The sequence below is a fragment of the Orcinus orca genome, chromosome 2 (genome assembly GCF_937001465.1).
Source record: "Orcinus orca chromosome 2, mOrcOrc1.1, whole genome shotgun sequence".
NCBI lineage: Eukaryota > Metazoa > Chordata > Mammalia > Artiodactyla > Delphinidae > Orcinus > Orcinus orca.
In genome coordinates, this window is record NC_064560.1 from 7,395,017 (window position 1) to 7,415,876 (window position 20,860).

At 45.3% G+C, this 20,860-nt stretch overlaps 1 protein-coding gene across 2 annotated transcripts in view; it reads left to right on the forward strand.

Annotated features, from left to right (window-relative positions):
• The window catches only part of FAM107B (family with sequence similarity 107 member B), an 87,193-nt gene that overhangs the window by 17,641 nt on the left and 48,692 nt on the right, over positions 1 to 20,860 (forward strand). The gene's annotated exons all lie outside the window — the stretch shown is intronic.

The following is a 20,860-nucleotide window of genomic DNA, read 5'->3' on the forward strand; positions in this document are numbered from 1 at the left end:
CGATCTTGTGTGTCTGTGTGTTTTCCTTTCCTTTGTTTCTGTTGGTGAATTACTTCCACTGTGAGCTTCTCCCCATCCTTGCTGGCAGGATGTTGGCAAGTAAATGTGCAGGTTGGTTGGGTGGGACCCTGTCTTCTTCCTGCACCCCACCCACTCTGTCTTTACAATTTGGGTGGGGTGCCGTGTCAGGCCACGACTTCCGTGACCCCCGCCTTTTTTTTTTTTAACATCTTTATTAGAGTAGAATTGCTTTACAATGGTGTGTCAGTTTCTGCTTTATAACAAAGTGAATCCCGCGACCCCTTTTTTAAAGACTAGAACAAACAGAGAGCTGTGCCACCAGCGTGTGACCTCCCCTCGATGAAAGGATATTAAAATGGAAAAGGCAGTGGGTGGGTGGGCGGTTGCTTGCCCAGGAAAGTGCACTTGCATCGTGTTTTCAGAGTTCTGTGGTCCATACCATGCTTCTGCATTTCATGTCACTTGCGGTTAATGAATAGCAGATACTTTTCCTGTAGTCTTTTTGGTTCTGGGTTGCATACATTTCCCCAAAGAGTCCTGGATCTTAAATAAGACCCAGACTGTGTTATTAGCTAAGTGGAAAAGGAAATGTCCTCCCTGCTCTGCCTGGGTAACTTCCGTCTAATGTGTATTTTTCTCTGTGCAGTTTCTTTAAATAGAGAAGCAGTGTGAATTGGTGGGCTCTGAATCACGCTGCTTGGTTCCACCTTCTGGGCCTGCAGTTTACTAGCTTTATCAGTGAAATGGGGATAATAATAGTACACACTTCGTAGAGTTTTACAGGAATGCAGCTAGTGCAGCAGCAGAGTGCCTGCATATAAGGCAGCACTCAGTTCAGTGTTGAAAAATGTGGGTATTGATAATAACATAAACCTCAGTACTCCGGTGCTGTGTTTGGAACTGTTATCCATCTCCTAGGGGTATGGTCACCGTCTATTCTTTAATCATGATCAGAGCGAATTGTTTGAGAACTTGTGCGTGCATTTCTGGGGTTGACAAGGAAGAATATTTGAAATTGGGAGTGGCCCAGAAAACCCGGATCCCTTGGATAACTTGCAGCAAACAGGATGCTGGTAATATGCTCTCTGGTTGGAGACCGGGTTTTATTTTAATGTACCTGGAGTCTTATCTGCTGTCACCAGGACTGCGTCAACAGAATGCCCGAGCTGAAATGGTCAACCTCAGCAAACATCGCATGGAATTTTAAAACCATCTTCCTCAACACCCTTAAGTGTGCCTCCTTACCGTAGTGGCTTTGATTTTAGAACCTGCAGGGGTGGACCCCTGCAGAGGAGCCCAAGTCACACGTCCCCTGGGACCTCCCAATGGTTTTATCAGGCTGGGCGGGGGACTTCTTTCAGCATCTTTCAGGCCAGTTGATTCCCACAGCGTTTGGTGGCGTGGAACTCTGAGACCTAAATCAGCTGCTGCGACAAGTGAGAGAGTGTGTCAGGAGCTGGCCGTGCCCTGTCACCTCGCAGACCTAGTTTCCAGCCACTTTCCTCTTCCGTGCGCTCCAGCCACACTGGCCTCTTTTCTGTTTTTCCTCGTCACCCTTTACAGAATCAGCCCCCTGACGCTCTTACCCTGCTCACGTGTCCTCTTCCCCCAGGTGCTTGCAGACACCTTGTCTGTTCACCCGTTTCTCGCCCGTCTTCCCCCTGCCCTCGCCCCATCACCAGAATAGAAAGTCCACGAAACCAGGGTTTCCGGCACCGAGACACTGCTTTGTTCTCACAGGCGGGCCTTTGCTGGACCCCCAGGTGCCCTTTCGGTAGGTGGGGTGGTCTCTCCTACCTCCAAAGCAGCACAGGGTAAGAGGTCGTTAGGTTTTTTAAAAAAATTTATTTAATTTATTTATTTTTGGCTGCGTTGGGTCTTCATTGCTGCTCGTGGGCTTCTCTTGTTGCGGAGCACGGGCTCTAGGTGTGTGGACTTCAGTAGTTGTGGCTCGCGGGCTCAGTAGTTGTGGCTCGCGGGCTTAGTTGCTCCGCAGCATGTGGGATCTTCCTGGACCAGGGATCGAACCTGTGTCCCCTGCATTGGCAGGCGGATTCTTAACCACTGCGCTACCAGGGAAGCCCACCCAAGAGGTCGTTAGGTTTTAATCACCGAGGGTAACCGAATCTTCTGTGTTCTCAATATGCCGGCAGAGGGAAATACTTGGGAAGAACATTCTGCAGAATACTTTATTTTAGGTTCCATCTGGGCATGACGTCAGGATCTTGGGAGGCTAGATGTGAGGGTCAGGTTAGCATCACCTTTCAGTGAATTAAGATGAATGTAAGGCCGGTGAATTCAAGGCCAGGCATAATCCTATGCCTTTGGCCTTTAACGTGTTTTTTTTGTTTTTAATAGAAAATAGCCATGTGTTCAATGCACTTTTATTTGTGGGTAAATGAGTATAGGATATTAGCCACAGTGTTGCCCCTTGTTCTTTATATAAAGTCCAAGTGGGGAACTTCTTTGAGACTATTGTTAATGCCATGATATTTTTTTCTTTCTCTTGGGAAGGAAGGTGAAATGCCACTTTTTTTCCTATGAGAAGTATATAACTTTTTTGGGGGGGGTTCTGGCCACTAGGAAGCTCAAAACCACCTTTAACACTCAGATCTGGAAATTGTATTAGCCCTGGTGTATCCCACTTTGGCTGTTTCTTCTGTAGTGTGGCCTTAATGTTTAAATTCTGTTTATCTAGTTGCCTGTATGACTTGTTTCCAGGCAGCCTGAATATTCTTTGGAAAGAGCTAGAGGATGACACAGCAGTTTTATCTCCCCTCATCTCCTAATGAGAGGTATTGAATAGCCCACTTGCCTTTGAAATTCTGTTGCCTTGTGTGTTTTTGCTTGGGTAATGCAACTGACAGAAATTTCTTTATTTGCTTCGGTAGAATTTCCATTTCTTTGGTTGATAAACCCAAGGAAGCCATTTTAGGGTACTTTCCAGCCGGATAGGGAAGTAGGAACTTGTAAATAGTCAGAGTACAATTTTGAGGTGACCTTCTCACTGGTTTTATCTGGTTTATTCCAGTCGCGAGATTTTGGTTACTTTGCAATTGAAGGCTTTAAAATAAATATGCACTGTTGTAGGGAGATCAGATAACTCACATCTGCATATTAAAATACAATTTCTTAGGCGTTGCTGTTTCCGGAGGATTCGAGTGTTTTCGTTCAGTAACTTAGGCACCTTCCTGTGTTCAAAGATTTACCCTAATTGCTGTGAATGTTTACAAGCGATGCTTGACTAGCTGAACCTACTTTCGAGAAGCTTATATTCTAATAAATTATTTTTCATAATTGGTGTGTCAAATTGGTACCTATTTCATAAGCAATTAAGGAAATATCTTTCCCCTTAGAGGATCAGTTCATTTACTGACTTAAGTTTAACGTGTCATACGATGAGTAGGTCTTTTCCAGGTGTTTGGAACAGGAGGTTTTTCTGAGAGACAGAAATTAATAGAAAGTGAGTGTGGTATTTTTCTGTGTTATGATTTTGGGAAAGTCTTAAAATGAAATTTGTGAACAAGGCTCTCATTTTTAGCGTGCATTGAAATGAAAATATTCTGTACTTTGTGGAGAGTCTGCATGGAAAAGGCGCTTAAGATAGTGCTCAGTCGCAGATGAATTAAATCACTGCATGCTTACATTTGATTCCACCTGTATACAGTGTTTGATATCAGCAATGCTTTGTCGGGCAAGATGTACATATTTCTCTTCTGCCTCTTTCTCCCTCATTTTAGTCTCTTCCAAAATAGTCTTGTTTTTCTTTTACTCAACAGGAATTCCTAAGTAAATACTTCTTCTGGTGACTGAGGTGGAGTTTGTGTTCTCTTCTTGCCTTGTCAGTGGCCCCTAGTTGCTTTCTATGGGGAACAGATCCTGAATGAAGGATGCTGTACTTAGAGCAAGGATGAAAAGTGAACAGTTGGCGAGATCCCATCTCTTGTCAAGTCTGAGATGGACTTTTTTTTCTCCCAGTGAAGACTGGTCATATTTATAAGATGGTGGTCTTATTTCAGAATCTCCAAAGGAAATTGTATCTGTGATAGAGAAGGATCTTGTTTATTCTAGATTTTCCTTCACTAGCATTGAGAAAATTACTCAAAGAGGTTTGGCAAAGTGAAGAAAGATGAAAAATGGATTGAGTTGGTGGAATGTGTTAATTCACCTGATGTTCGGTAAACTCCTAATGTAAGACCCAGCGGCCTGGGCATATAGGTGAGGATGCAGGATATTTACCCTCGAGGAGCTTACATCTAGTTAGGGAGGCTGAGCCCATACTTTGAGTTAACAAGTATGTCAAAGTAGTTGCTCATTCTGTTTAAAGTAAAGTTGGTACCACTTTGCTTTTTGAACTTTCCTGATTGGAAGAACGCTTGGTACTTCCATGCACTTGCTCTGGGCCTGAGACTCGGGGCCCACGATGCGCTTTTTATACATAAAAATAGGTGTCAGCTTGAGGACTGAGTTCGGTTGGGAAGCACTGGGAAAAGGACCATCCTTAGGTGGTATTAGTCATAGAACCTTTACTGAAGCTTGGTTTAACTCGTTCTATTTCCCAGCCTGCTGCAGCCCCAGAAATGTTTATTGCTGGACAAGGTTTACTTGGAGAAAAAAAAGACTTTCATACTGGAGCTGTATGTGAATAGAAAACTGGATTATAAGTAGATACGTTTATTCATATTTGTGGTAAAAACTTTGGGCCTACTTAACCGGAGTTCCCACTGTGGACGTGTGTTGTCACGGTATAAGTATAGGTTTATAGATCTAAGTTTAAAGGACAGTTAGGGAAACTGGATCTGAGATTAAGGTGAAGGAATAAGGCCCCTCCTACCTTCTTGAGGGCTGAACTCCTCAGATCTCAACTTAAAAAGCCAGGGCAAACACCGTGATATTAATCAGCGTACCTTTGAAATGAAAGGGGTTTTTTAAAAAGAAACAATTGTTTGATCAAAAGAAGCCTTGCCTGATTATTTTCATTTTTGACTTACTGCTTGAAAATGGTGTTTAAATTTCTTCAGTTTCCTTATTTTTAATAGAGGCGACACATTACTGATCCCAAAATACTTTGGGAAGATTTAATCTACTCAAATACCCTTTCTCCATTCAGTGTTCTGATCATTTCTCCTCTATTTAACTAAATTTTCATAGTGTTTCAACCTTTTTATCAACACGTATTTTTTTTGAGCATTACAACTCTCTTTCATATTGTAATAAACATCCTTATTTCTGTTTTATAGCTGGAAAAAACTAAGGTTCAGTAGTGTAAGTTGAACACACTGTTAGGATTCTAATTGTTTTAGGAAAAAAATGCCCAGTCTTCTCTCCTCTGTTTCTGCTTGACCCTGGCGCAGCTGCCGTGCTGAACACCTTCTGGCACCAGATGTTTGGGGGTTTTCCGCCCCCAAGCAATTGTCTGGGGCACCAGCTGGGTGTCCTGCAATTTACTCTATGCTGTTACTATCTACCTGGAAGTTGGTCCCAGGAGACCGCCCCCTCCCCTCTTCACATGCCCATCTCAAGTTGTAGGTCCCCAGGTTACCCACAACTTCTGTCTGACTCGGCTACAAATTGGAGGTCCCCATGACCTCGTCCGCCTCCGATTCAGTTATTTGCTAGAACAGCTCACAGAACTCAGGGAAACACATTTACCAGTTTTTTTTAAAGGGTATGGTTAAGGATATAGATGAACAGCCAGATGAAGAGATACAGAGGACAAGATCTGGGAAGGTCCCCGAGCACAGGAGTTTCTGTCCCCATGGATTTGGGGTGTGTCACCCTCCCAGTATATGGACATGTTCACCAACCCGGAGGCACTCTGAACCCCATACTCTGGGGATTTTTTTTTTTTTTTTTTTTTTGCGGTATGCGGGCCTCTCACTGCTGTGGCCTCTCCAGTTGCAGAGCACAGGCTCCGGACGTGCAGGCTCAGCGGCCATGGCTCATGGGCCCAGCCGCTCCACGGCATGTGGGATCTTCCCGGACCGGGGCACGAACCCGCGTCCGCTGCATTGGCAGGCGGACTCCCAACCACTGCGCCACCAGGGAAGCCCACTCTGGGGATTTTTGTGGAGGCTTCCTCACATAGGCGTGATCAATAAGTAACTCTATTTCCAGCCCCTCTCCCTTCACCAGAGGAGTGGGGAGTGAGGCTCAAAATTCCAAGCTTCGAATCACGGTGTGGTCTTTCTGGTGAGCAGCCCCCATCCGGGAGCCGGTCCAGAGTCACCTCATTAGAACGAAGGATGCTCTCAGTGCTCTTATCATTTAGGCATTTACAAGGGTTTCAGGAGCTCTGTGTAAGGGACAGGATCAAAGACCAAATATTAGAAGAGACGCCCCCAGTTGCTCTTCTTTAGGAGTTCTCTGCCTAGAACTGGGGGCAGGGACCAATATATATATTTTCTGTTATCTCACACTAATGCTACAGATTACAGATTTCTTCCCAATTGTGCTGATTTCCCCAGGATTACATAGTATAGAAAGCCTTCATCTTCTAGGGGAATTTCTCAGTTGTTGACTGCTTTCTAACTCAGGTTTTTTTGTTTTTAATTTTTGCTTTTAACTGTGATAAAATATATATAACATAAAATTTACCATCTTAGGCATTCAGCACATTCACGTTGTTGTGTAACCAGCACTATCATCCATCTGCAGAACTTTTTCATCTTCCCAAATGGAAACTGTACCCATTAAACGCTAACTCCCTCTTCTCCCCTCCCCCAGCCCCTGCACCCACCATTCTGCTTTCTATCCCTGTGAAAATGACTACTCTAGGTTTTTCATATAAGTGGAATCACACAGTATTTGTTTTCTTGTGGCTTGATTTATTTCACTTAACATAAGGTCTTCATCCATGGTTCATCCATGTTGTAGCATGTGTCCGAATTTCAGTCCTTTTTAAGGCTAAATAGTATTCCATTGTAGGTATCAGATACATTTTGTTTACACATTCATCTGTTGATGGATTTAACTCTGTTTTTTATACTGTGGGTCACAATCAGCGTTTTACAACATAAAATACAGTAGGAAATGTTTGCCTATATTAGGGATCAGTACTGTTTTGTGAAGTGTGTGTGTGTATGAGTGTGTGTGTGTTGTACTAAGTCCTATTGATTTTTTACTTTTTTTTTTTTTTTGCGGTACGTGGGCCTCTCACTGCTGTGGCCTCTCCCATTGCGGAGCACAGGCTCCGGACGCACAGGCTCAGCGGCCATGGCTCACGGGCCCAGCCGCTCCGCGGCATGTGGGATCCTCACGGACCAGGGCACGAACACGTGTCCCCCGCATCGGCAGGCGGACTCTCAACCACTGCGCCACCAGGGAAGCCCTGATTTTTTACATTTTTTACAGGCAGAGTAGAGTGGAACACGTTGGTATCTCCCGGGTCTCATGCCACTTCTCACATAGAGAGGTCTGCAGTGTTTCCCATGTTGTGGGTGGGGTGGACTAGGAAAGAATGAGCAGGAAGAATAGGTGAACTCATGGGGCGTGGTTGTTTGTTTTAAGTGTCACATGTCCACAGTGATACACTTGGAAGGAATTCAAGTGAACCCAATAGCCAGAGAGCATTGTTTGTAAACAGTTTTCAGGGTTTTCCGTGGAACCTCTTTCTCCTGTATTCCTGGGGTGCTTCCCCCCCTCCCCCCGCCGTACACCCCGCAGGGCACTGAATGAGACAGGGCTGCGTCACCGGGAGAGCCTGCAGCTCCCGTGTGACGGGCTTGAGGCAGAAGCTGGCATGGACTGTGGACCAGAGCTGAAGTCAGTTCACTGAATATTACGTCTCATTCACGCCTCCGCGGTTATCCTTTCACTCTTTGCCTAGCTCTAGATTTGATATTTCCTACTAATTTCGTACCAACAATCTAAACCCTCCTTGGTTTAGAGGGGCAGACCCTTCAGCCCAGAGGTCACTCAGGTATTTGGACAGAATTGGGACTAGCGCTCAAGGCCTTTCTTCCACTGATGCCATTTTTCTCACTGTATTAAACGCTTCCCCCCAAATAGAAGCATCAGAGCATATTTTATGAGTGGACCGTCTCATCATGAATTACGATCCTTGGGAGCGCAGATTTGCATTGTCTCAAAAGCCTGGATGGGATGTGCCTTGTGGGGTTACAGGCAATGTTAGAACTCCACCTCCGCTCGTTGGGGAGGGGATTTGTCAGTAGTTGGAAAGGTGAATGGAGAGTGATCGAGGTGTGCGAATGTCGGGCTGGGGATGGTGCACATGCAGACCTGGGGAGATCCCAGTGTGTTTGGGGCATGCGTGTGTGTGTGTGTGTGTGTGTGATCACACCACTTAATGAGGGAGCCGATTCTTAGGGGGAAATGTTTGCTTTCGTTGATAGATTTCACTTAGCTTGTATAGAGGGTACTTGCTTGCAAGCAAGCTCTGCTGATCTTTTCTGCACACGTGCTGGCAGAGACAGCGTGTTCCATCTGGAAGGTCGGTAACTGGTACCAGGGTTGGAACAGTTTGTTTTTCATTGTTTGCTGTCCTTTCTGTGCCCGATGAGGTCATACAGTTGCACACAGAGCTGATGCAAACTTTCTTGCTTTCCGAAGTTGCTACAACATCTCCCTTTGAACTTTAACTCTGTTTTGATTTCCAGTAAGAGAGCTTCTTGGCGGGGTGAGGGGCAGTGGTGGTAAATCCTTGTTCTGGGTGCTTTTCTTTATTGCTAGATAAAAGTCCTGCTGTTGGGAGGCGCGTTCTTACTGTGATCTTTTTATTTGTTGCCTTGAACAAGGAGCCTGCACACATCCAAAGAGATCAGTGTTCATTCTCCATGACGTTTGGTTGCTTCTGCCTTGAGTAGGTGACAAGTGTGGGGTGATTTTCCGGGCAAAGTTTATCTTACTAAAGGATAATTTTTAAAATGTTGGATGTTGATGATGAAAGCATAAATACGTGTTTATCTGAGGTCAGAATAAACCTTGAGATCTTCCCCTGGGCCACTGAAGAATCTAGTCTTTCAAATGTGTGAACTTGAGCTTGTGGATTTAACAAAACAGCAGATCTAAACAAGACTAAATAAAAAGTCACATCTTGTTATGGTTTTGGATGTCGTGTCTTTGCCAGGGAGAGAGTTCTGTAAGAGGCTGTCTGCCTTGCAGTCATAAACTACCTTTTTTTCCCCCTGACGATTTCTTCCAGTGCCCAGCCGTCTCTGTCAAACTCTGGATGAGTTGCCCTTGGCTCACCTTTTAAAACTATCTTTTGATGTTGAGTAGGTTTTGTCTCCCTTCTTTTATCCAGGCTCCATTCAGTGTCTGGGCTCCTGATGACTAAACTGTGCTTTTTCTTTGAAGATCTCCACTTCTGGTACAGTGTGACTCTCCAATGAAAATTACCGATGTGTATTTTGGAATGCTTCATTTTAGCAAGATAGCACTTGCTTTGCAGTCGTTTTGCTCATCATCTCCACTTTCTCCCTGGTGGTTGTGGGTATTAAAAAACACAAGCTTGTGAAAACAGCAACAAAACACTCTGAGAGGCCTTGGTTTTAATTTGCTGCTTATTCCTTGGTGGGGTTTAGGAAAGATGCTTTCTCGGGTGTCCATTATGGAAACAGTATTTTCAGTCTCTGTTCATACCTGTCTAATGACCAAAGGGATTTAAATGCTCTCCTTGATTGTGGTGTCATAATTTCCACAGTAGCTTTGACTTGAGTTGCTACTACTGCTTCACACTCCTGCCTGCCCTAGGTGTGCACAAATATTTGGTGACAAGGTAATGTTGATAGAGACAAACAGATCACACACACACACCTTTTTTTTTTTTTGCTGGGTGCATTTGCAGTGCCTTTTCGTTTGAGGAAAAAAAAAGTATGGGCTACTCTTGCTAACGTAGGGCTCCTACCTACCTTGTGCACATTCATATTTATATAAAAATAAAATTTTCAAAAGCAGTGATACATGCCATCTTAAGGAATAATGGCTTCGCTTTTGAAAGCTTTCCTTTGCAGAAGAATTCTGTTTCTGAAACTAAGGAAAGTGGTTTAGAAATGAGAGGAAAATGGGCTTAGTTGGTGGGGATTTCTGCTCCACTATCTGTGTTCGGGTTGCTGGGCCTCCGGCTCTCCCAGCCTGCGTGGTCGGGGGTGGAGCCAAGGCTCTCTGTCTGTCACGTCCCTGGATCCCGGGAAACGGCAAAAGCACACCTGTGAGGCTGGCCAGCCCTACTTCTTTCAGGAAGCCCAGCCTGGAATTGACGGGGAAGGTGGGGAGCTTGTGGGCCGTGTGAGAGAGGAGGCAACGGCCCTTGATGTCCCTCCCAGGGACTAAGTGTTGAGTAGCCATCATATCTCCTGGTGACCTGTGAGCTTACTCTACTTTTTTGTTTGGTTGGGACCCTGTACCCCCAGGCCTGGCTTATCTCTGTCTTCCCCAAAACTTGAGGGCAAGGCTAGACTGAACAGAAGTACTTGAGTCATTCTTGAGTCGAGGACCTTTTTTTGCATATTTTTTTTCCAAATAATACTAAAACCTTTTTGCTGTTTTACGGTTGAATTTTTCTATCTTCCATAAGACTTCAATCTCCAGATAGCCTAATCGTAACACGCACGCATGCGTGCACGCACACATGCGCACATACACACACGACAGAAGACGCAACTCACCACGACACAACACATGTAGACCCTCCCCTTCTTCTATGGTGATGTGAAAACTTTAGCATTTTATTGTCCAGAAATGTATGTCTGTACTCTGTTTCTGTGTTAGTTATTGGCAGTGATATCAGTAAATCCACGAAGATCTTCTGGATTCAGATAACACACGTAACTAGTGAAATGTGAGAGGTTTAAGGAGACTCTCAGGGTTGGGTGAGGGTTTGAATATCAGAACAAAGTTGATTATTTGTGAAACAGATATCTGGGAATTGAGTCCTGAGAGGAAAGGACTTTTTAGGCAAGGACCAGAGGAACTCACTGTAGAGCTTTGACAATCCCTAATCTCTCTTCTTCAGGATAAATCTCTATGTTTATACCATATCCGAATGTCAGTGTGTTAAAATACACACGTGCTTCTGTGGCACACACATTGTGGGACAGCAGCTCCCCTGCAGTTGCCATTTAGTGTGTCACCAGCCATCCATCCCGTGAACCACACGGTGGGTGGTACCCACCCCAATGCCTTCCTCCCTGCAGCTACCTCGGTGGGATCCCCTAGCCTCGGAACTCCTGGAACTTTCCTCCGAGGACTGCTCTGTGCTTCCTTAGCCTTCCAGACTTTTCCACGGTGCTGTGACTCTTGCTCCGTGGTCAGCCAGCTTCTCCCCTGAAGTCTTTCCTTCACTTCCTGGTTCGAATCCAGATGGAACCCAGCTGCTTCTCCCACATCTCGGGATGGGGCCCCCGCTCCTCCTGGCTCTCAGATCCTTCCTCTTCTGTGCACTGCTCTCTCGAGGCTGACTTCAGTCATGTTCTGTCTCTGATCCTCAGTGCTGTCGCGTACTGTTTGTGTCTCCTCATTTGTTGAGCATTTTGGCACCTGGGTGACGATCTTCTGCTCCACCTGGAGTAGTTGTGAGAGCTGCCTGGGTGATTTCAATGCAGCCAAAGCTGGGTGACCAGCAGTCCCGGTTTGCCCAGGACTTGGGGGTGGGGCTTTCTTCGATGGGGGGGGGCTTTCCGTTTTAAAACCATGCTGGTTTGCCTGGGACTGGGGCCTTTCCCAGGACACGAGACTTGGATGCTCAAACTGGGATGCGTGGGCCGCCCTGAAAGAGTCACTGTTCCAGATGTTGTTAATCCCGGGAACAGCTCCTTATCTGGAATTCAGAGGTCCCCCTTGATGGCCAGAACCTTCTATCCTTCCAGTTCACCTGACAGACTGTCCCTAGTATCTTCAGACTTTTGTCTTTCCAGGTTCGTTTGCAGCCCGTGGCCCCTGCTTTCACCCGGCGTGTCCATCATGCCCTGCCTCTGCTTTTCTAATTCCCGGGCCAGCATTTCACCAAGGTGCTTATCAATCCACTGAATCCCCTCCTATCTGCCGTCCTGGCACATCCCAACCCTGGAGGGTTGGGCAGCCCGTGGTCTCTGCACCTGCCACTGGACCGCGAGGTTCTTGTCAGAGAAAGTCACACAGATGCGGCGATAGAGTCTGGTCGTCAACTTCAACACTGCCTGGAAACCAACTGATTTCTTCATCAACCCTCTCACTGTCCCGCGTGACTATTTTCAATTCTCTCAACAGTTCTTAAATCTCCAGTTTCATCGTCAGCCCTGTCCCGCCTGCTGGTTCCCCACTCTCAGCAGGTGTTCTTTCCACGGCTAGTAAGGCAGTTGTGTGAAGGCCCTTTGCTCCTTTTCCCACTGCCCCTCTGCAAACCTGCTTGCTCCTGGATCCTTTTCTCATCTTTCTGTTCACAGTGTAAGAGGTGTCCATCTCCCTCACTTTCTAAAGATCAGTTTCTCCACAGCCATCCCCTCCCTGTTTCCATCTCTGTCCTGCTGTTTCTTTCTCTTGAGGATTTATGAATGCTCAGGTCTCTCCCATCTTAAAGCAAAAACAAAACGGAACAAACACTGTGAAACCCACGCCTTGCCTGGTGCCCTCCTCTTTCAGCTGTCACTTTCTCTCTCCTCCTCTTTGATTAAGCGTTTTGAGAGGATATTCTACTTTCTGGCCTGTAGGAGTGATCTACTGCTGCCTGACAGAGCATCATACACGACACACAGTTCTTATCTCACAGTTTCTGTGGGTCAGGAGTCCAGGCACAGCTTATACTAGCCTGTACTTCAGGGTCTCACCAGGCTGCAGTCCACGTGGGCACTGGGGCTGTGGTCTCATCAGAGGCTCAGTTGGAGAAGAATCTTCTTCTGAGCTCACTGAGGTTGTTGACAGAACGCCTTTCCTTGCAGCTGTGGGACCTAGGTCACCCTTGGTTCCTAGAGGTCATTGCTGTTCCATGACACAAGGGATTTCACTTAATTCATGGCACCTTAGGTCCTCACAGATGGCGAGGGAGGGAGAGGGGGAGAGAGAGGGAGAGAGGGGGAGAGTGTGAGCGAGCAAATCCAGCAGGATGGAATTACGGGAGTGATATCCCATCACCTTGGTCTAATTCTGTTGGTTAGAACTGAGTCGCAGGTTCTGCCCACACTCAGAGGGAGGGGATTAAACTAGGGGGAACAATGGGAGATGAGGATCATGGGGACCACCTTAGTCTGGCTGTCTGTCTCTCAATTTGCTTATTTCCATTCACTCCTTAAACCACTGTATTCTTTTTTTTTTTTTTTAATCTCCACCACTTTACTGACACTAATCTCAGAGGCAGAATTGGCTACATGATGTGCAGGGCTCCGTGCAGAATGACAGTGGGAGGCTCCTTGTTCAAAAATTATTAAGAATTTCAAGATGGCAGCAGCAAAGCGTTAAACCAGGTGGGGGGCTCATCTGAGCACAGGGATGCAAAGGTCCACACCCGTGAGGCCAGCCTCCCTGTTGCTAAATCTAGAAGGCACTTGCCTGTGTGCTTTCTTACTTGGCCTCTCAGCAGTTTTTTTTTTTGCGGTACGCGGGCCTCTCACTGCTGGGGCCTCTCCCGTCGCGGAGCACAGGCTCCGGACGCGCAGGCTCAGCGGCCATGGCTCACGGGCCCAGCCGCTCCGTGGCATGTGGGATCCCCCCGGACCGGGGCACGAACCTGCGTCCCCTGCATCGGCAGGCGGACTCTCAACCACTGCGCCACCAGGGAAGCCCCCTCTCAGCAGTTTTGCTTGTCCACTTGCCACTGCTGAGAGCATCTCGCTTTCTGAAACATTTTCATGTCCCTGAGCTTTTGAGACCTTGCGCCCTCCTGGCTTCCCTTCTCTTTCTGGATCTTCCCCTTCAGTCTCCTTTGCAGGCTCCTCCTCTTTATCCTTCCCTTTATATTTGAGGATTTGGAGGCACCTTTGTCACCCTGTGAGTTTCCTTGGCCTCAGTTGCTTGTGGATGTGGGGCTCCCAGATCTACGTAACCAGCCTGTATCTGACTCCCAAGCTCGGGCACTCACGTCCAAGCTTCCTTTATTCACTCGTATGCTTTATGGGCATCTAAATGCAGTGTGTCTAAAGGCGATCTCCCTGTTTTCTCTGATCAAGCTCGTTTCTCTTCAGCGTCATCCATTTTGGCCAATGGCTCCACGGTCTCCCCGGGTGAGTTTGGATTTCTGGTTTTGCTGTGTTCCTGTCTTGAGCCCCCTCTCTCTTCTGATTGATCTTCCTTGTATTTAAGGTCTGTGCCTCCACATGGCTGTGAAGAGCTTGCCCTGGGGCTCTATTTCATCCCAGCGATCTTCTTGTTCTCCAGGCCTCCTGGGCTTGTTTGTTCAAACCCAGCATACTTCACTGCTCTTCCTCAGTTAAGGGTCTGCTTCCCCGCTTAGAATAGGAACCTCCTGAGAGCAGGGACGCAGTTTTGTTCACTGCTTTATCCTCAGTATTGGGAAGCCGGGCACCTGCTACACCCTCAATAAATACGTTATTTTAAAATTAATTAACTTATTGGCCACACCTCGGGGCATGTGGGGTCTTAGTTCCCCGACCAGGGATTGAGGGATCGAACCTGTGCTCCCTGCGGTGGAAGCGTGGAGCCTTAACCACTGGACTGCCAGGGAAGTCCCAATAAATATGTAATATTTTATTGAAAGAGTTTTTTATTTTCAACCTGAGTTTTAAAAAAGCACGACTGTTTTGTTCCTTTGTAGAAACCATACGTTTTGGAAAAACAGGACAACTGTATAGGAGAATTCCTGTTCTAGAGATGCTAGGAATACCTATAATGTTACAATAGTTTGGGACCTTTTGATTGGATTGTTGTTGATTAGAAAGTAAAGTTGTAACAGGCACTACGTGGGTGTTTTCTTATTTCCATGGAGTTCTGGGCCTGGTGGTTGGGAGGGAGCCTGTGTCATTGGGTCTGCAGAATTCAAAGAATTGCTTATGTCATTTGGTAGCAGGAAGTAAAAACATGGTAACTGTGAAGATAAGTAGGTATCAGGTACCATCATCTGAGTCACTCTGCTCTTACTCCAGATGTTTTGACATATTTTTATTTTTGTTTTTTTAACCAACAAGTGCAGAGGTAGTTGTTGTCAGAGATCTACATCTCTGATTTTCCGGGATCCTGTTTTCCTTGCAATATCTGCTTTAAATAGTGTTTGGTAATAGAATGTCGAAATACATTTCAGTATTTGGGGGCCTAATTATTTAGAGACTAAACATGGGCTAGAAGAGGACGGATTCCATTCAGCAAAGACACTGCTCATCTATCAAAGGTCTTGGAGAAGTCTCTTTAAGCAGAAGTCTGTTACAAGCAAACAAAATAATAGATACACTTATTTGTTAAAGAGACCCTTTATTCTGCAGCCTAGTGGCTCTCAAAGTTTTTGATATCAGGACCCTCTGTTTATACTGTTAAAGAGTATTTGAAGACCCTCAAAGACCTCTGTCCATTGTAATATCTATTGATTATTTACCGTGTTAGGAATTAAAACAGAGAAAGTTTAGAAAATTCGCTTAAAAATGGCAAAAATAACAGTAAGCCCATTACGTATTAGCAGAAGACCATTCTTATTGGAAGGTAACGTTTCCAAAACAGAAAAAAATAGTGAGATGAACGTTATTTTACATTTGTGCACATTTTTAAAATAAGTTTTTAAATGGAAATAACTATTTTTCAAAATTAAAAAAATTAATGACACTGGCGGCATTGTTTTACATTTTTGCAAATCTATTTCATAACCAGCTTTAATAGAAAATAACTGGGTTCTCATAACTGCTTCTGCATTCAGTGTGTTGATAGGTTGTTTTGGTTGAAGTATACATAGAAAATCCAATCTTACACAGATACATAACTGGTAAAGGTGGGAGTACTGAAATAACTTTTTCAGAGAATTACGGATGGTACAGTGTGGATTCTGAAACCGCAACAGTGATCTTTTCTCAGTCTGTTACATTAAAATTCATTAAATTATCTTTCATTTTGAATAGGACAGGAGTGTAGCTGAGTCAGTTATAATACACCTGTATAATGGCATATTATGCAACCATATTTTAAAAGTATTTTATCACAGATGAAATGCTTGCAAATGTCATAAATTGTCTACTTAATATGACCCTCATTTTGCTAAAAAAAAAAGAAAAGAGGGCTTCCCTGGTGGCGCAGTGGTTGGGAGTCCGCCTGCCGATGCAGGGGACACGGGTTCGTGCCCCGGTCCGGGAAGATCCCACATGCCAAGGAGCGGTTGGGCCCGTGAGCCATGGCCGCTGAGCCTGCGCGTCCGGAGCCTGTGCTCCGCAACGGGAGAGGCCACAACAGTGAGAGGCCCGCATACCGCAAAAAAAAAAAAAAAAAAAAAAAAAAAAGAAAAGAGATGCGTATTTGTATTAACTGAAAGGAAAATATATCAAAATATGGATATGTTTAGTGATGCATTCGTGGATGCTATTTTATTTTCTGTATACTTTTCTGATTTCCAAATTTTCTATGATCACATTGCTTCTAAAACCGGCAGGGGCAGGGAGAGTTTTTTTTGTTTGTTTTAATAGCGAAATAAGTATGTCTGTTAAACCTTTTCCCTCGTCAACAGGTCACCTTGTACATGAAAACCCCAGTTTTTATAGTTGGAGTGGTAACAAAAATCCCTTTTCCCCCTTCAGGTTTTTGTTTGTTTAACAGATTAGTGTAACGTTTCTACGCCTGTTTTCAACCTCAGAACTTTTCCTCTTTATTTGAATAACAATTAATTGATTTATTAGAGAAACTTTATTCAAGACTTATTCAAGCAAAGTGTTGCTTGTGGAACTTTATAGCAGGGGCACAATTTGCTTTTACTCATTTCTGCTACACCCCAGGCAAGCACTGATTCTTTTTTTTTTTTTTTAACTTATTAATTTATTTATTTTTGGCTGTGTTGGGTCTTCGTTGCTGTGAGGGCTTTCTCTAGTTGCAGCAAGCGGGCTTTCTCTAGTTGCGGTGAGCAGGGGCTACTCTTCGTTGCCGTGCATGGGCTTCTTATTGCGGTGGGCTCTCCTGTTGCGGAGCATGGGCTCTAAGCACACAGGCCTCAGTAGCCGCTCCACGAGGGCTCAGTAGTTGTGGCTCGTGGGCTCTAGAGCCGCAGGCTCAGTAGTTGTGACACACGGGCCCAGTTGCTCAACGGCATGTGGGATCTTCCCGGACCAGGGCTCGAACCCATGTCCCCTGCATTGGCAGGAGGATTCCCAACCACTGCGCCACCAGGGAAGCTCAAGCACTGATTCTTATGTAAGAAAAATGCAGGAGGATATTGTCCTACAGTGATAGTAGAGCTCCTTGCATAGCTGAGAAATGTTCCTGGAAATTAACATGCAATTAACCTCTCAGTTATTGCTTCTGAGTCCTTTTGTCAGTGGTGTGTTGAGTATTTCTCTTTGCAATTTTTGTTTCAAAGATTTTTTTTGATGTGGACAATTTTTTTTAAAGTCTTTATTGAATTTGTTACATTATTGCTTCTGTTTTATGTTTTGGTTTTTTGGCCACAAGGCATGTGGGATCTTAGATCCCGACCAGGGATCGAACCCGCACCCTCTGCATTGGAAGGTGAAGTCTTAACTACTGGACCGCCAGGGAAGTTCCTCTCTTTACAGTTTTATGGCTGGAAGTTGAAGTGTCTACCCAGAGATGCAAAGGGCATCTCACATCTGGGGATGAGCTCCCTGCTTTTACCCCTGGATTTAGGAAGCATGTTTGTTCACTGTTATGTAGCTGATGTGGTATTGTCCTAACGTATTGCTACTTTAAGGCTTTTGTCCTTTGTCTGTGGACAGGAATCCAAATCTGCTGATGGTCTATTTTCCTGAAAGTGGAGGATTCCATCCTGTTGGTCTTTGTTCATGTTCCTTATGATATGATTAAGTGATTACTAAGATGGCTACAAAGCACCCAAAAAGCAGGAAATTAGCAGTTTTGCATCCTCTACTAATCATTTTAAAGATATGAACATTGTTACTTTGATATTTCCAGCTGAACATTCAGTTCTGTGGCTTTAGTTAATACGTTAGTGACTGTTAACGTTCGCAGTCTCTCCCAAAACTGTTTACTAAGGCACAGCTCACTTTGAAGTATAAACTGTGATGGGTAACTACTTAATTGTTCGTCCTAATACTGTTTTACATTAAAAGACCATTCTATCCTCTTCTTAAAACAATTGAGAATATTCTACTTGGGGGCACCCTTAAAGCATTCATCATTATATTTGGAAATATTCTAATTTAATTTTAGTCAGATTTTATGAGTTGAGCATTTTGGAGGCTAAGAAATATACTCCAAATAATACCTAGTGGTTTCTTCCTTTTATAATGGAAACCACTCTTGGACTTTAATTATTTCCTGGGTCTGTCATCGTCTTTTATGTAATAGACCGGGCTTGGAAGGTATCACAGATTCTAAGTAAGACACGAGAAGCGTCATTATTATTGCATTACCATGATCATAAACTGCGGGAGCCTGTGGAACATAACCTGAAGAACTTGCCGTGATACAGAAGATAGGCTTCATGAGGGCAGGAGCTTTGATTCCTTTCCTGCTAATTGCACACTGTTTAGAACAGTGCCAGCACTTAATAGATGTGGAATAAATACTTGGTGAATTATTGGAAGATTGGACTCCCTGGATTCCCTCTGTGGGCTGCTGTAAACAATAGGCATTTGCTTTCCAGGAGTCATATCTTCTCCAAAAGGGCAGGAGTAGCTTTTTGAAAGTGAAAGGCTTGTTGTGTGTGGCTTGCCTCAGACCCCACCAGGCACCGTGCCTGACGCACAGTTGCTGGTCAGATGTTTAGAACAAAATCCCAGTGGGACGGCCAGGTAGTTGCTTCTTTTCGCTCATGTTTGTCAGTGGCTTCTAGAATCATCACAGGCCCAGTAGGTGGAGAAAATGGGGCATGAAGAGCCCAGGGAGGTTGATGGGAAGCTGTTTTGAATTTCTCATTTGTAAATACTGGGACTTTGGCATACTGGAATGTGATTTTGTTTTGATGATAGGCATGGAAATGGTATGAAAAACCTGGATTAAAGTTCTTGTTGAAAATAACTTGGCGCGTCAGACATTTATCGGAGGCTCCATCAGAATTGATGGCAGCTGTTTTGTTTTTTTAAATTATTTTATTTTATTTTATTTATTTTGGGCTGTGTTGGGTCTTTGTTGCTGCGCCCGAGCTTTGTCTGGTTGCGGTGAGTGGGGGCTACTCTTCGTTGTGGTGCGCGGGCTTCTCATTGCGGTGGCTTCTCTTGTTGCGGAGCACGGGCTCTAGGCACGTGGGCTTCAGTAGTTGGAGCACACGGGCTCAGTAGTTGTGGCTCGCGGGCTCTAGAACGCAGGCTCAGTAGTTGTGGCTCACGGGCTCAGTAGTTGTGGCACGCGGGCTCAGTAGTTGTGGCTCGCGGGCTTAGTTGCTCCGCGGCATGTGGGATCCTCCCAGACCAGGGCTCGAACCCGTGTCCCCTGCATTGGCAGGCGGATTCTTAACCACTGCACCACCAGGGAAGCCCAATGGCAGCTGTTTTATACGGGTACCTAAAACAGTTTCTGTCATGCCTTCTCCTTCTTGGGGACCTGCCACACCTCTGTCTCACTGACCATGTCACAGGGGAACCACATCTGGTTTCCGAGCCCTGGGTTACCTGCCCCTCTTACTGGTTCGGCCGAATCTCCTGTCCCTCACCCCTTCAGTCCCCGTGTTTCAGTCGGGCTGGTGTCTCCATTGTCTCTCCCATCGATGGGCCCTTCCTACTCCTTAAGAATCCCCTGCCTGGTCAGTGCTGTTTCGCACTCTGACTAATCTGTTTTGCCTACCCGCCACAATTTTGTTCTGAATCAAGATGTAGTGTTATGTGATACTCATGTTACTTGTGTTGATTTAGTTTTTACAAAAAGACTAAATACTCTTAAAAGGGATTCTTGTACTTCTTTTATATTCCCTAAGCCTGTGATGGGCGTTTGTTCCAAATGAAAAAAAATAAAAGAAAAACTAGGAAATGCTGATGGGACAGACTTTTTGGAACACTCCGCTTACCTGTTCCGAGGATGTGGGGAACATAGGGGCCCTGAGCTAATTAATAGTGTTTGATTGTCTGGATCTCAAGCCACTGAGTGAAGCCGGGTGTGAAATAGTCCTGCCCTGCTGGTTGAAGTGAGACTGTGCAGGCTGGGGCTGTGGATTTGGAAACCTGGAGATGGTGTGAACATTGAATGAACTAGAATGTTTCAGCTTGGGAAGGAGGATGTTGGAGTTTAACACAATTTTCTTCACATTTATAGAAAGCATTTACCAGTTCTTGCAGCACAACACAACACAACACTTTTCTGATGACCGAATGAGAAGCTGTGGGCTGAAAGGACTTCAGTTCAGTGAGACTGATTGAAATTGCTCGTGGGAACCTTTTTAGTTGCTTTTTTTTTTTTTTTGAAGAAAAGGGTAACTTCAATTTCCCTGGTGTGGTTTCCCCTAGAATGGAATTCCTGGAGGGCAGGGCCGCCAGTGTTATTCGCCATGTGTCCTGGTACTCAGTGCTGGCACAAGAGGTGCTCAGTGAAGGTGGGTGGATGGATGGATGGATGGATAGATGCATGGATGGATGGATGGATAGGTGGATGGATGGATGGATGGATGGATGGATGGACGCATGGATGGACGGGTGGATGGACGGATGGATGGATAAATGGATGGACGCATGGATGGACGCATGGATGGACGGATGGATGGACGGATGGATGGATAAATGGATGGATGCATGGATGGATGGATGGATGGATGGTTGGATAAATGGATGGATGCATGGATGGACGCATGGATGGGTGG